The sequence below is a fragment of the Mytilus trossulus genome, unplaced genomic scaffold (assembly GCF_036588685.1).
Source record: "Mytilus trossulus isolate FHL-02 unplaced genomic scaffold, PNRI_Mtr1.1.1.hap1 h1tg000463l__unscaffolded, whole genome shotgun sequence".
Lineage (NCBI taxonomy): Eukaryota > Metazoa > Mollusca > Bivalvia > Mytilida > Mytilidae > Mytilus > Mytilus trossulus.
In genome coordinates, this window is record NW_026963372.1 from 84,694 (window position 1) to 96,012 (window position 11,319).

Genomic DNA, 11,319 nt, shown 5'->3' on the forward strand with positions numbered 1-11,319 from the left:
GCAAATTAAAACTGAGCTAAAGCTGTTACAAAAAAGGGGCAAAAGATACCAAAGAGACAGTCAAACTCATAAATAAAAAAAACTGACAACGCCATGGCAAAAAATGAAAAAGACAAACGGACAAATAATAATACACATGACACAAAATAGAAAACTAAAGATAAGGCAACACGAACCTCACCAAAAACCGGGGTGATATCATGTGCTCCGGAAAAGGTAAGCAGAACCCGCTTCACATGTGACACCCGTCGTGTTGCTAATGTTATTACAAATCATGAAAATAGTCTAATTCGGAAGGTCACATTCATGAAAAGGGATGGAATTGTAGTTACAACATTATGAACATATCCGATATCATCTATGAAACGGTTATTCTATAACGGTCAACCAACTCGTGATGTCGTCCGTAAAATTTACGAAGGGATTATTTCAACTATACCATTTGGAACACTTAGTTATTTTTTTTTTATTTTTTTTTTTATTGTTTTTTTTTTATTATTATTTGTTTTTTTTTAGTGTTACCTTTGTATTATAAATCATGTTTACCATTTTATATATGTGTTAGCGGCAATAAGTGAATTTAGGCATTAAGCTTAAATCCTAGGCAATAAGCTAACGCCTAGGCATTAAGTTATTGCCTGAAATTTCCAGGCATTAAGCTTATTACCTGAAATTTGGTGATGATTATTCATCCTATTGCCGAACATGATTTTAGGCAATAAGTGAAATTTTAGAATTCATGTGTTTTTAGTGATTTTTCTTGAAATAAAGTATTTCTTAATTATATTCCTAATATTAATATACGTTTATCTGACTATTCTTCTAATTTTAGTACTTTTCTTATTTAAAATAGAATTAACTCATACTCTTTTTGTGGAAGTACAACAAATAAAAATGATTTAAAAAAGTGATTGTATCCCATAAAAAAGGCGATTCTATACAATACTTATAATAATTATTTGAAAATGGTCACTTCACTGGTCCACTTGGTTTGAACGGGTCAAAAGTAGACAAAATTAAGATATGATTTAATGCTTACCGTTTTATTGGATAAGTAAATTTTCTTTGTTAAAATATTTGTTAAATGCCCTCAGGCCATTTTGTTTTTTTTCACTTCTTCATCTTGATTATTCGCAACCATGTCTATTTAGGAAAAATTTTCTTGAATCTTTGAGGTCTAAATTCGTATCAGGGAAAAAAGGAGCATATACCGTAGAGTAAAGTACCATGATCTTTTGGCAAAGATTAAACTTTTGAAATCATCACTAAAAGAAAGTGACAAAAGTTTTACTACATTTTAAGAATGTGATCTACCGAATAAGACTATTTACCGGATTTGTAATCACATAAGCAGCACGACGTGTGTCACATGTGGAGCAGGATCTGCTTACCTATCCGGAGCACCGGAGATCATCCCTATTTTTTGGTGGGGTTCGTGTTGTTTATTCTTTAGTTTTCTATGTTGTGTCATGTGTACTATTGTTTTTCTGGTTGTCTTTTTCATTTTTAGCCATGACGTTGTCAGTTTGTTTTAGATTTATGAGTTTGACTATCCCTTTGGTATATTTCGTCCACCTTTTAAGAAGGTATGACATTTTTTACATTGGTGGTTTTAAAAGGTTGATAACTGAAGTCAGCGAGGATGACGAGGGAAAATTTAAAATTTATTTCTTCCTAGAGGAACTTTATGGTATTTTGGAAAAGGCACATAAAGAAACAGGTCATGGCGGCAGAGAACGCATGATAAAACAACTAAATAATGGATATGCTAGCATTTCACGTGATGCAATTGAATTATTTCTGTCACTTTGTGAAAATAGCAATATGAAAACAAAACATATACGGAAAGGAGTAGTAGTGAAACCCATTCTATCTAAAGACTTTAACAGTAGAGGACAAGTTGATTTGATGGATTTTCAATCAAACCCAAATGGAAACTATAAATTTATTATGGTTTTTCATGACCACCTTACAAAATTTTGTAAGATTAAAGCCCTTACCTCGGAATGTGCATCAGAGGTGGCTTTTAATCTAATTGATATTTTTACAATTTTTGGTGCGCCCCATATACTGCAAAGTGACAATGGTCGGGAATTCACAGCTTTGGTCATATCTGAGTTAAAATTAATGTGGCCAGAACTTGTTATCTTTCATGGGAACCAAGACATCCCCAATCACAGGGTAGCATTGAGCGATCAAATTGAGATATCCATGACATGCTAACTGCATGTCTGAGGAACAATGAATCAACAAAGTGGTCAACTGGTATCAAGTTTGTCCACATTCAAAAAAATTCAACTCTAAACAACGGCATTGGAAGGTCCCCCTATGAAGTCTTATTTGGTAAATGTGCAGCAATTGGATTAACATCAGAAACCAAATTCCGAAAGAAATATGACCTTAGAAAAGGAAAAGGACTTACTAAAGCTCAAGACATAGTCTGTAAATGATCAACCTGTAAGTGAAAATGAAACAGAAAACATTGTCGATGACTCTGATATAGCAGAACCAAATGTGGAACCTTCTACTTCAATCACTGATGAGTAATATTTCATGACTCTTAATATAAAAACATATTTTATCTGTGATATTATTTCCAGTAGATGACATTTTAAACTTCAGTTCTCGTTATGTTATTATGTAACAAATGTATAATTTTAATTTAATTAAATAGATGTTTTGTATTTACTCGCATTTATACTTTAGGCATTAAGCTTAATGCCTGGACACAATTTTCAGGATTTAAGCTTAAATCCTAGGATTTAAGACTAATGCCTAACATCATTTAGGCATTAGACTTAATGCCTAGGCGTTAGCTTATTGCCTAGGATTTAAGCTTAATGCCTAATTTCACTTATTGCCGCTAACATATGTACCTCATGTAACACATATATGTGTCTGAGCGTTGCTTTACAAAAAAATCTTGAAAATCTTGAAATCTAGTTAAATAGCTTCGTTGTGAGCAGCAACTCTCTATCAAGGAAATCATAATAAGAAATACAAGCCCGGGAATATCGTATCAATTGGGAGATATATACCCCGTATGCAGCACTCTCCAAGTAAGGGGAAATGAGACCACCACAAACACATGTATGTTTACCACCACAACCAAACTTTTTATGCGGCTGTCAAAAACATCGGTTATTTAGCTTTTTATTATTCAATCTTCTATTGATATCGGCCATATGTAATATTATTACCTGTTCATCGAAAGAGATCCTTAACTGTGAAACAACTAAAATAAATTACAATCAATTGCAACAAAAGACTATATACTAGAAATAAAGGCATATTCGACTAGCTTTGTGATGCTTCAACTGATTGTATTCTTCAAACTAGCTTTAACTAATCATAAATTAAGGCAACAGTAGTATACCGCTGTTCAAAAGTCCTAAATCGATTGAGAGAAAACAATTCCGGGTTACTAACTAAAATCGAGGGAAACTGACCAACTATAAAAGGAAATCAAAGGAACAACAGAAACAACATATTACCGGTTTATATTGTTTAGTAACCATCTATCCCGTTTACAAATGTGCCAAGTGTGTTTCAATTACATCTTAGCTAAACTATAAGGCTGATTACTCTCATGTGTCTGGTTCTGGTTCAGATATTTCAGGTACAAAGATGAAATATGATAACCGAGCTTGTTCAGTCCTACAACCATGCACAAGAAAGTCAAAATTTTATATCTTCTCTCAATAATAAAATGGTTAAGAAGGGATATAAATCTGTCATTTCATCCTGATGAGGCGACAGATGATATTACTTAAAACATGAAATACAAAATTGTTGAACTTCAAAAGTTTTACAAAAATTCACAGGCACATGTAGGATTGACTCCCGTCTTTTTATTTTGTTGTAATTAATTTTTATTTTTGAAAAATTCTTTGATATTGTTTATCCTGACTTTCAAGACTTATTTGAAAACCTAGTTATATTACAAATGTTTTTTAAAATATTCTTATTTTAAAATTTATTGAAAAAAATAAATTTCATAAAAAAATCAAAATCACATATAATGGAAAAATAAAGATACGGTTTCCTTGTTTGGTATTGTGTATTCATTTTTATCCCTTCTTGCAACAATTGTCACCTATAGATTGAGAAAAAAAACCATGTGGTATCTGTGAACTATCATAATATAATTGCTGTGACAGTTTAATTTGAAAATATGGTATTATGTAAGTGGTGCAGGAGATAAGTTCAAATTTTCTTCAATATCAGTTTGATGCAAGTTCTCGGGCTGAGATGCTAGACTGTGTTTGGGATTTTCTTTAAAAGACTGCAAAAGAAGAAAAAAGGTTTACAGAGTTACAACAGAAAATAAACTTACCATACAGACTAATCAAAACGATGTTTCCAATAATATGTTTAAAGTGCCGAGCAGGTAATAATTTTAGAATGAAAACATTTGTAGAGTATATAAAGCCAACAGTTGTTTAACGGTTACAAATCGATTACATATGCCTAATTTAAAATGTCACCAGAAAGTTAAATTGCCACAAGAGATTTTGTATGCATACTGAGTTGACGAGAGGTCTTAGAAATTCATCTGCATTAATCAATAGCCTAATAGCGCGATCATAATAGACAAGGATTTTCAGATTTTCTTTATTCTTCTGCCAATACTAAACTGACGCCAAAATATAGTCAAGGTAACTAAAAGTGACGTTAAACACCCTAAAAAACATTGATCGACGATTTATGGTGGTATTACAATTTTATATACGGAAAAAAGTCCTTTTGTTTGTTTGTCTGCTATACTGTTTGTTTCAATTGTTGTTTTTTATAATAGTCAAAGGATACAAATTTCTTTCGGAAAATAATTGATAAATGTATGTTTATAAAATGTTGTTTGGCATTTCTGTTGCACTCTATCATAACATTAACAAACATATATTAATTCTGTGATAGAAAGGAAATAGAAACAGGTGGTTTGCTACTTTAATATGAAATATGTAGATATCAATTAAAGAACATTTATATTTGTTTTTCGCATGAGCGCAGATTTCCCTTCAAACCATTGGTGGTCAGATTCAACTGCCCACACAAAGAGATTATCAAATTTCTCGTACATCCAATATGTTATATTTTTATTTCGAATCAAATAATGTAGTATTTCATGTTTTTTCCCCTTACATTCCATCAAAAAGTTATTGCTTTATAATACTAGACAAAAAATAAAACCGTTCGTATAAAATAATTCGAGGTGCCCATTTCCAATTGTAACAAATGACAATTAAAACATTTGCTACTACCTAAGCTGAACTAAAGCAATGTAAATGAGGATGGATATTTTCATTGTGAGATAAAATTCTTCATTATGATAGACGTTGTTTTTGTTTAATGATTTTAATAATGCTAAAGATAAACAACCGTAGATAAACAACCGTAGATAAACAATCAGACCAATACAGTGTTACTTGTTATAGCTGACTATATGCGGTATGGGCTTTATTCATTGTTGAAGGCCGTACGGTGGCATATAATTGTTAATGTTTGTGTCATTTTGGTCTTTTGTGGATAGTTGTCTCATTGGCAATCATACCACATCTTCTTTTTTATATTACGAATACAATACATTGATATGTTGGGCATCAATCGATATTCAAAATGTTTATTTTTTATGGGCTTGGTCAAATCATGTCTGTTATATAAACAAGAAATCTGTGATTTAAAAAGAGCACGCTAAATTTTCATACATATTAACATGGATTCAAGGTTGCAGGATACCTGTAGATGAACACTTATTACATATTATAGGGTTAGGTTGTCTTTGAAAATGCATTAGCGCAAGTAGATAACTTAATTATATCTAACCTAAAATGTCTTTTTTTAGTTTTATCGTGTCAATCTAATAATAAAATAAATGTTAATGTGTGATAACTTCATTCTACTATATTTTAATAATGGCTCACGATTTCAGATAAGAAACATGAAGTTCATTATCAACAATAAACAACAAACATATTCTAGTATGTATTTAGTTCATAGGATGAATAAAAAGTTGATGGTGCCATCAATTTGAATGAAAGGACAAATATCATTAAGATTATAACATGATGTTGACTGTTAAACAACTATTTTTGACTTGATTACCTATTATGTCTGTTTGTTTTGTCCACACATCGTTGTCAATTTAATGGAATTGTATGCACAGTCATACAAATGAGAGGTTAAGCTAAATTTAAAACTTGGTTTTTCTACATCAGAAAATCCTGTACCAAGTCAGGAATATGACATTGTTGTCAATTAGTTTGATGTGTTTGAGCTTTTGATTTTGCCGTTTGAATATTGACTTTCCGTTTTGAATTTACCTCGGAGTTCAGTATTTTTGTTATTTTTATTTTTTGAAACAATATTCAGAGATCTACATTGGAAAATGTCTGTACCAGGTCAGGAATATGACAGTTATTGTCCATTCGTTTGATATGTTTTGTCATTTGATTCTTATCCTGTGTTTTTCCTGTTATTTGTAGGGATATATTGAATATGATACACCAGCACACTTCTTAACAGTTGTGATTTGCATTTTAAATGTCTTAAGATAAAATAATCTAGATGTTTCAAGGTACAGTAACGTGCACAAAAACAGATAATATACCAAAGGGACAACCATAAATCTAAATTTATTTAAACCAACAAAACCGTTTTCAGAAATTATAGACTATACACCAGGAATCCTTACAATCGAGGATGAGTCCGAACAAAAAATATCTGAAAAGGTATCCAGTCTCACATTCGTCGTGTTATTCATTGCAAGTCCCGATCCTCAATGTAAATATGTAGTAATAATTCAGGACATGATTCACGTTTCACTGGTACTTAACGGGAATTGAGGCAGTCACAAATATTTGAACTTGTCAGTGAAAGCACATTATGTATATAGCGAAACGTGAATGTTAATGTTAATGACAGGAATATGCTAGTTGTTTTACACGTGTTAATATTAATGATTTTATCAGTTTTTATCGACTTTTCAGAATTAACATTTGAGTTCGGTTTTCTTTCCTTTTTACAATCTTTTCACAAAGAAATTCAAATCATATGTTGAACAATTCGTCCCCAAAACAATATAAATACTTTTTGAAACAAAATATCAAACATCGTGATATCAGTTGTGGCATTTTCTATATAAATATTTTTCCCGAGGTGATGGTAATTTAATGTATTGTTTTTCAATATAATATGTCAAATTATAGCATGCATTTGTTTTGAGGATAGAATATAAATAAACACTTAAACCTTGTGCGTGTTAAGAATTTTAACTAATAATGGTGTTCGTCTAAAATTTACAATACTGTCTATTATGTTTAGTATTCACAACATTATTGTCGCTTCCCTTGTTTGACAACGATCAAAATAAAAACCCACTAAAATTGCGAAGGGAACGAAAATCTTAGGCCTATAAAAGTAACAGTAATTGCTGATGAACGTGCTTACGACAGTTCTTAAAAGGATATATTAGGAATAGTGTTGCTGATGACGCAACATAACCATCAAATAAAGATAAAGTACTGTTACGCTAATTGCAGGATACTGTTTGATCGCAAATTATTGAGTTTTTATCCTTCTTTTACTAACTTAAAAAAGTTACATGTATTTATATTTCATAATTTTTTCCTTTATCAAACCTGATATGACAAAACCTTGCGTACTGATATTTAAAGCATACGTTTGTACACTGTTTCTGCTAGTGTTTCGTCAATCCATTAAGGAGTCATTTGCACAATTTACGGTACTGGCATAATTTAAGATAACAGTTTGTTTATGTCTACTTATCCCTTTGATCCGAGCCTGTATCACCAGTCCAGCACTTTGGTGAGTTTTTATAAGATCTGCGTCGATGTCAAGCTTGTGAACGCTTTTAGTCATGAGTTTTACTAGCGCAGTAGTGGGTGTTTTTGGTGCTGATCTGAAATATGATTAAAACGTTTGTTTCCTTTAAATGATGAACGCATTAAAGTCTTTCAAAACACCATAGTTTTCTACCCCATTTTTTGAATACATAACGTCTGTAACGTTTGAAACTCATTGACTTTTAACTTTGTGATTCATTTTGCTGTACAGTGCAGCTAAAGAGACAAATGTATGTATGGTCTATACAATTATTAGCCTGGTATTATTGATATTTATTTTTATTCTACCAAGTTGATATTAGTATACTGCTTTTTTTTTCTATTTTCACATGCATAACTCTAACCAGATGTAGGTTGCACTTACTAAATACAGCTGTTTCGCAAACCTCACATCTTTTGGACAAGTATAGCATATTCATAGATATATTGATTTGGTTATCTATGAGTTCCAAGATATAATCTCTATGTTTCGTCTCGTAGAAACATAACTTTTTAATGTTATACCAGTACAAGTACAAATAGATAGCAGTGAAAATGAGTTCTCAATAAGACTAAGGTGAAGGGGGTGTTATACAGAATTGTATTATACTGTTTAACTCTCAGAAATTCAGAGCATTTAAGTGTTGAAAATGTACCGGACAGCCCTATATTTTGACCTTTCAAAAAATAGTAGTGCGCAGAACACATGTGGTTTCCATTCAAGGACATAATCTCTTTGAACAGCGGTATACTACTGTTGCCTATATTTACGAAACATAGTAATTGTAAATAGTATAAGTCGTAAAAGGAGCTCCTATGGAAAATTGTGTTGTCTTTTTTTACAGAAGTTCGAACCGTTTACCATTGTAATTGATTTGGTCACACATCCGTTTTGATACGTGTACCTCAGAATGAATAGGACAAGTATACCAATGGATGTGCCGTGTACCAACTACAAAGCTTAATATCGTTCATAAGTTTTTACAAAGCGTTAATTGATTGGGGATTGTTTTCCCTCCACGATTCAACTCTTAATTAACGTATATGTCCTTTATTGTTGCCATTGATTGTTATTTTTCTTATATTAAATTTGTAGAGCTAATATTCTGAATATAAATCTCAAATATTATTTGTTTGAATATCGGGTAACAAACATAGCCTCAATTTGTATTACGGAAGTGTTTTTAAAATGTTACCAAGCAGGCTTTAGGATTACAATAACTAATGCAGTTGTCAAATTCAGAATACATTAAAATGATATAAAGATAATAAATGTTATAACAAATCAGACTATCATCTATCTACGAATGTTATATTATAAAATCTAACAAAAAATTATTCTGTTTAAAATGATTCACTTTTTGCCATTGAATGTAAATCCCACAATAATCAGCCAATCAAACAAAACGTTACATACGGTAATACGGTAAACAAGAAATAATTATTTCGCGGCCTCTTTTGTATTTTCGCATATCCTTTTCAAAAACATAACATACATCTTAATTTTTAGCGTAGCAACTATTTTATGTTTCGTAACTGGAAATCAGATCATGCTTTGTCTTTGATGATTTAAATTACAAACAGTTAGTTTTCAAGTATCACTGATATCTGTTACGTTACAAAATGTTAATGAAAATTAACATTCGTTGAACTTTATTAGTTTGTAAATTACATGTTAATAAGAAATGAAAGATATTGGCCGTTTCATTTCTAAGTAACACTTCATAAAATATTGTACTTATATTACACGTCATTGCAATAATTGTTATCTTCAGTGCAGGATCTTTTATTAATTTAATTTTCTTTGAAGTCCAATGACTATAGCAATATGGCTGACAATGTCAATAGACGTATGACAATTGACATCTCCCCTTGAACCAATGATTATGTCAGTACGGCTAACAATAGCTTAATAGACATAGCCTCTTCCCTTTAAGCCTTAATTACTACTTTGTAGTTATTTTTAACTTATTCTTTATGTCAAATTTGGGGAAAAGAGGACGGGATTGTCATTCTCATACGAATAAAGGGACAACTCAAAGATGAAGAAGATCACACAGTTGGTTCCCATTTGATTCCGTTTATTAACAAACACTTGCAAACGTTACAAATATGTTCTCAATAAAAAAAAATCAATCATCTTAATATTGTCAGTTTCATAGTTTTTAATATTCAGAGTAATGTTTAAAGGGAACGATTTCTGAGACAAGATAGTTGCATCTACATAAGCCATTTTTTTTAATGAAACATAGCAGGATGAACCTTTTGAATTTGACTTTTTATTTGAAATGAATACTTGTGAAAAGTGTAGAAAAGTCTAATGTTTTTTAAATACTACCGCAAGATGAACGAGTTTTATACTGTATGTATTCTAACATATCTTTTGAATTTGTTTAGTATCCATATCTGATTAACGCCACCGCTTGAATAGATAATGTCACAATCACTTTAAGTATGGCTTTGACTGCTGATAAAATTGATGTAAATAATCTAAAAAGCGGTCGTTAGGGGCATTTAGAAAACCTAGCAATGTAGCGTTGTGTGTAAGAACACTAACGTACGTTAGGTATCAACTATTATGAGTGACGATTCAGTTTGTCCTTTTGTTTTAAAATTACAAAGAAACATATAACATACATATGATTACTCAGGATTTCCTCCATGGAATGATTCGTGTAGGTATATGTTGAATTTCCAAATGAATTGTCAATAACAATTCATATATCAAGCAATGTATGTGATGCGATAAACATACAACGACGAAATGTTAGTAGCTTTATCTGCGAGGACAACTACATATTTCTCATGTATATAGAATACGTGCTTCAAACATTTTGGATCTTTAAATTCTTATTCAGCTTGGGTACTCATAGACCCATTAAGTCTGTAATGTTGGTTTACATCAACGGCCTCAAAGACTAAGCTTCAATCCATTAAGAAAGAGTAGGTCTAATGAATCCAATGGATTTTGACTCACAATATATAGGGCTTTTGGATTACTTTTATTTCAGGGAAATGTCGTTTACAATATTTAGGTCACCAGACTATCTCAAATAAAATCAGAGGGTTTAGAATTTCTTTTTTGACAATCAGCTGGTCCACTTGTACTCATTTCATCCAAATAGCTTCAATTTGTTAGAAACCACAACGCAAAACAAAAAGCCATCCTTATAAGGAGTAATTATATAGTGAACACGCGATATCATTGCGATTATATGCAATCTACAAATCAATATTAACAATACACGCGATAGTTGACTCATAAATAAAACTGAGGTTTACAGCTCGGTTTGATATGCACTTTTTTCTGTTAAGATTTTCAAACACGTATCATTTTTGATCTTCATTACCAGAAACAGCTATGATCGTCTGTACCATCAGCAATTTTTTGTGTCGAGAATATAGGCTTTTTAAAAATTTCTCTTTATTTGTTTCTTGTCAAATTTATGTATGTTTTCATGTCCTGACACTTTTTCTG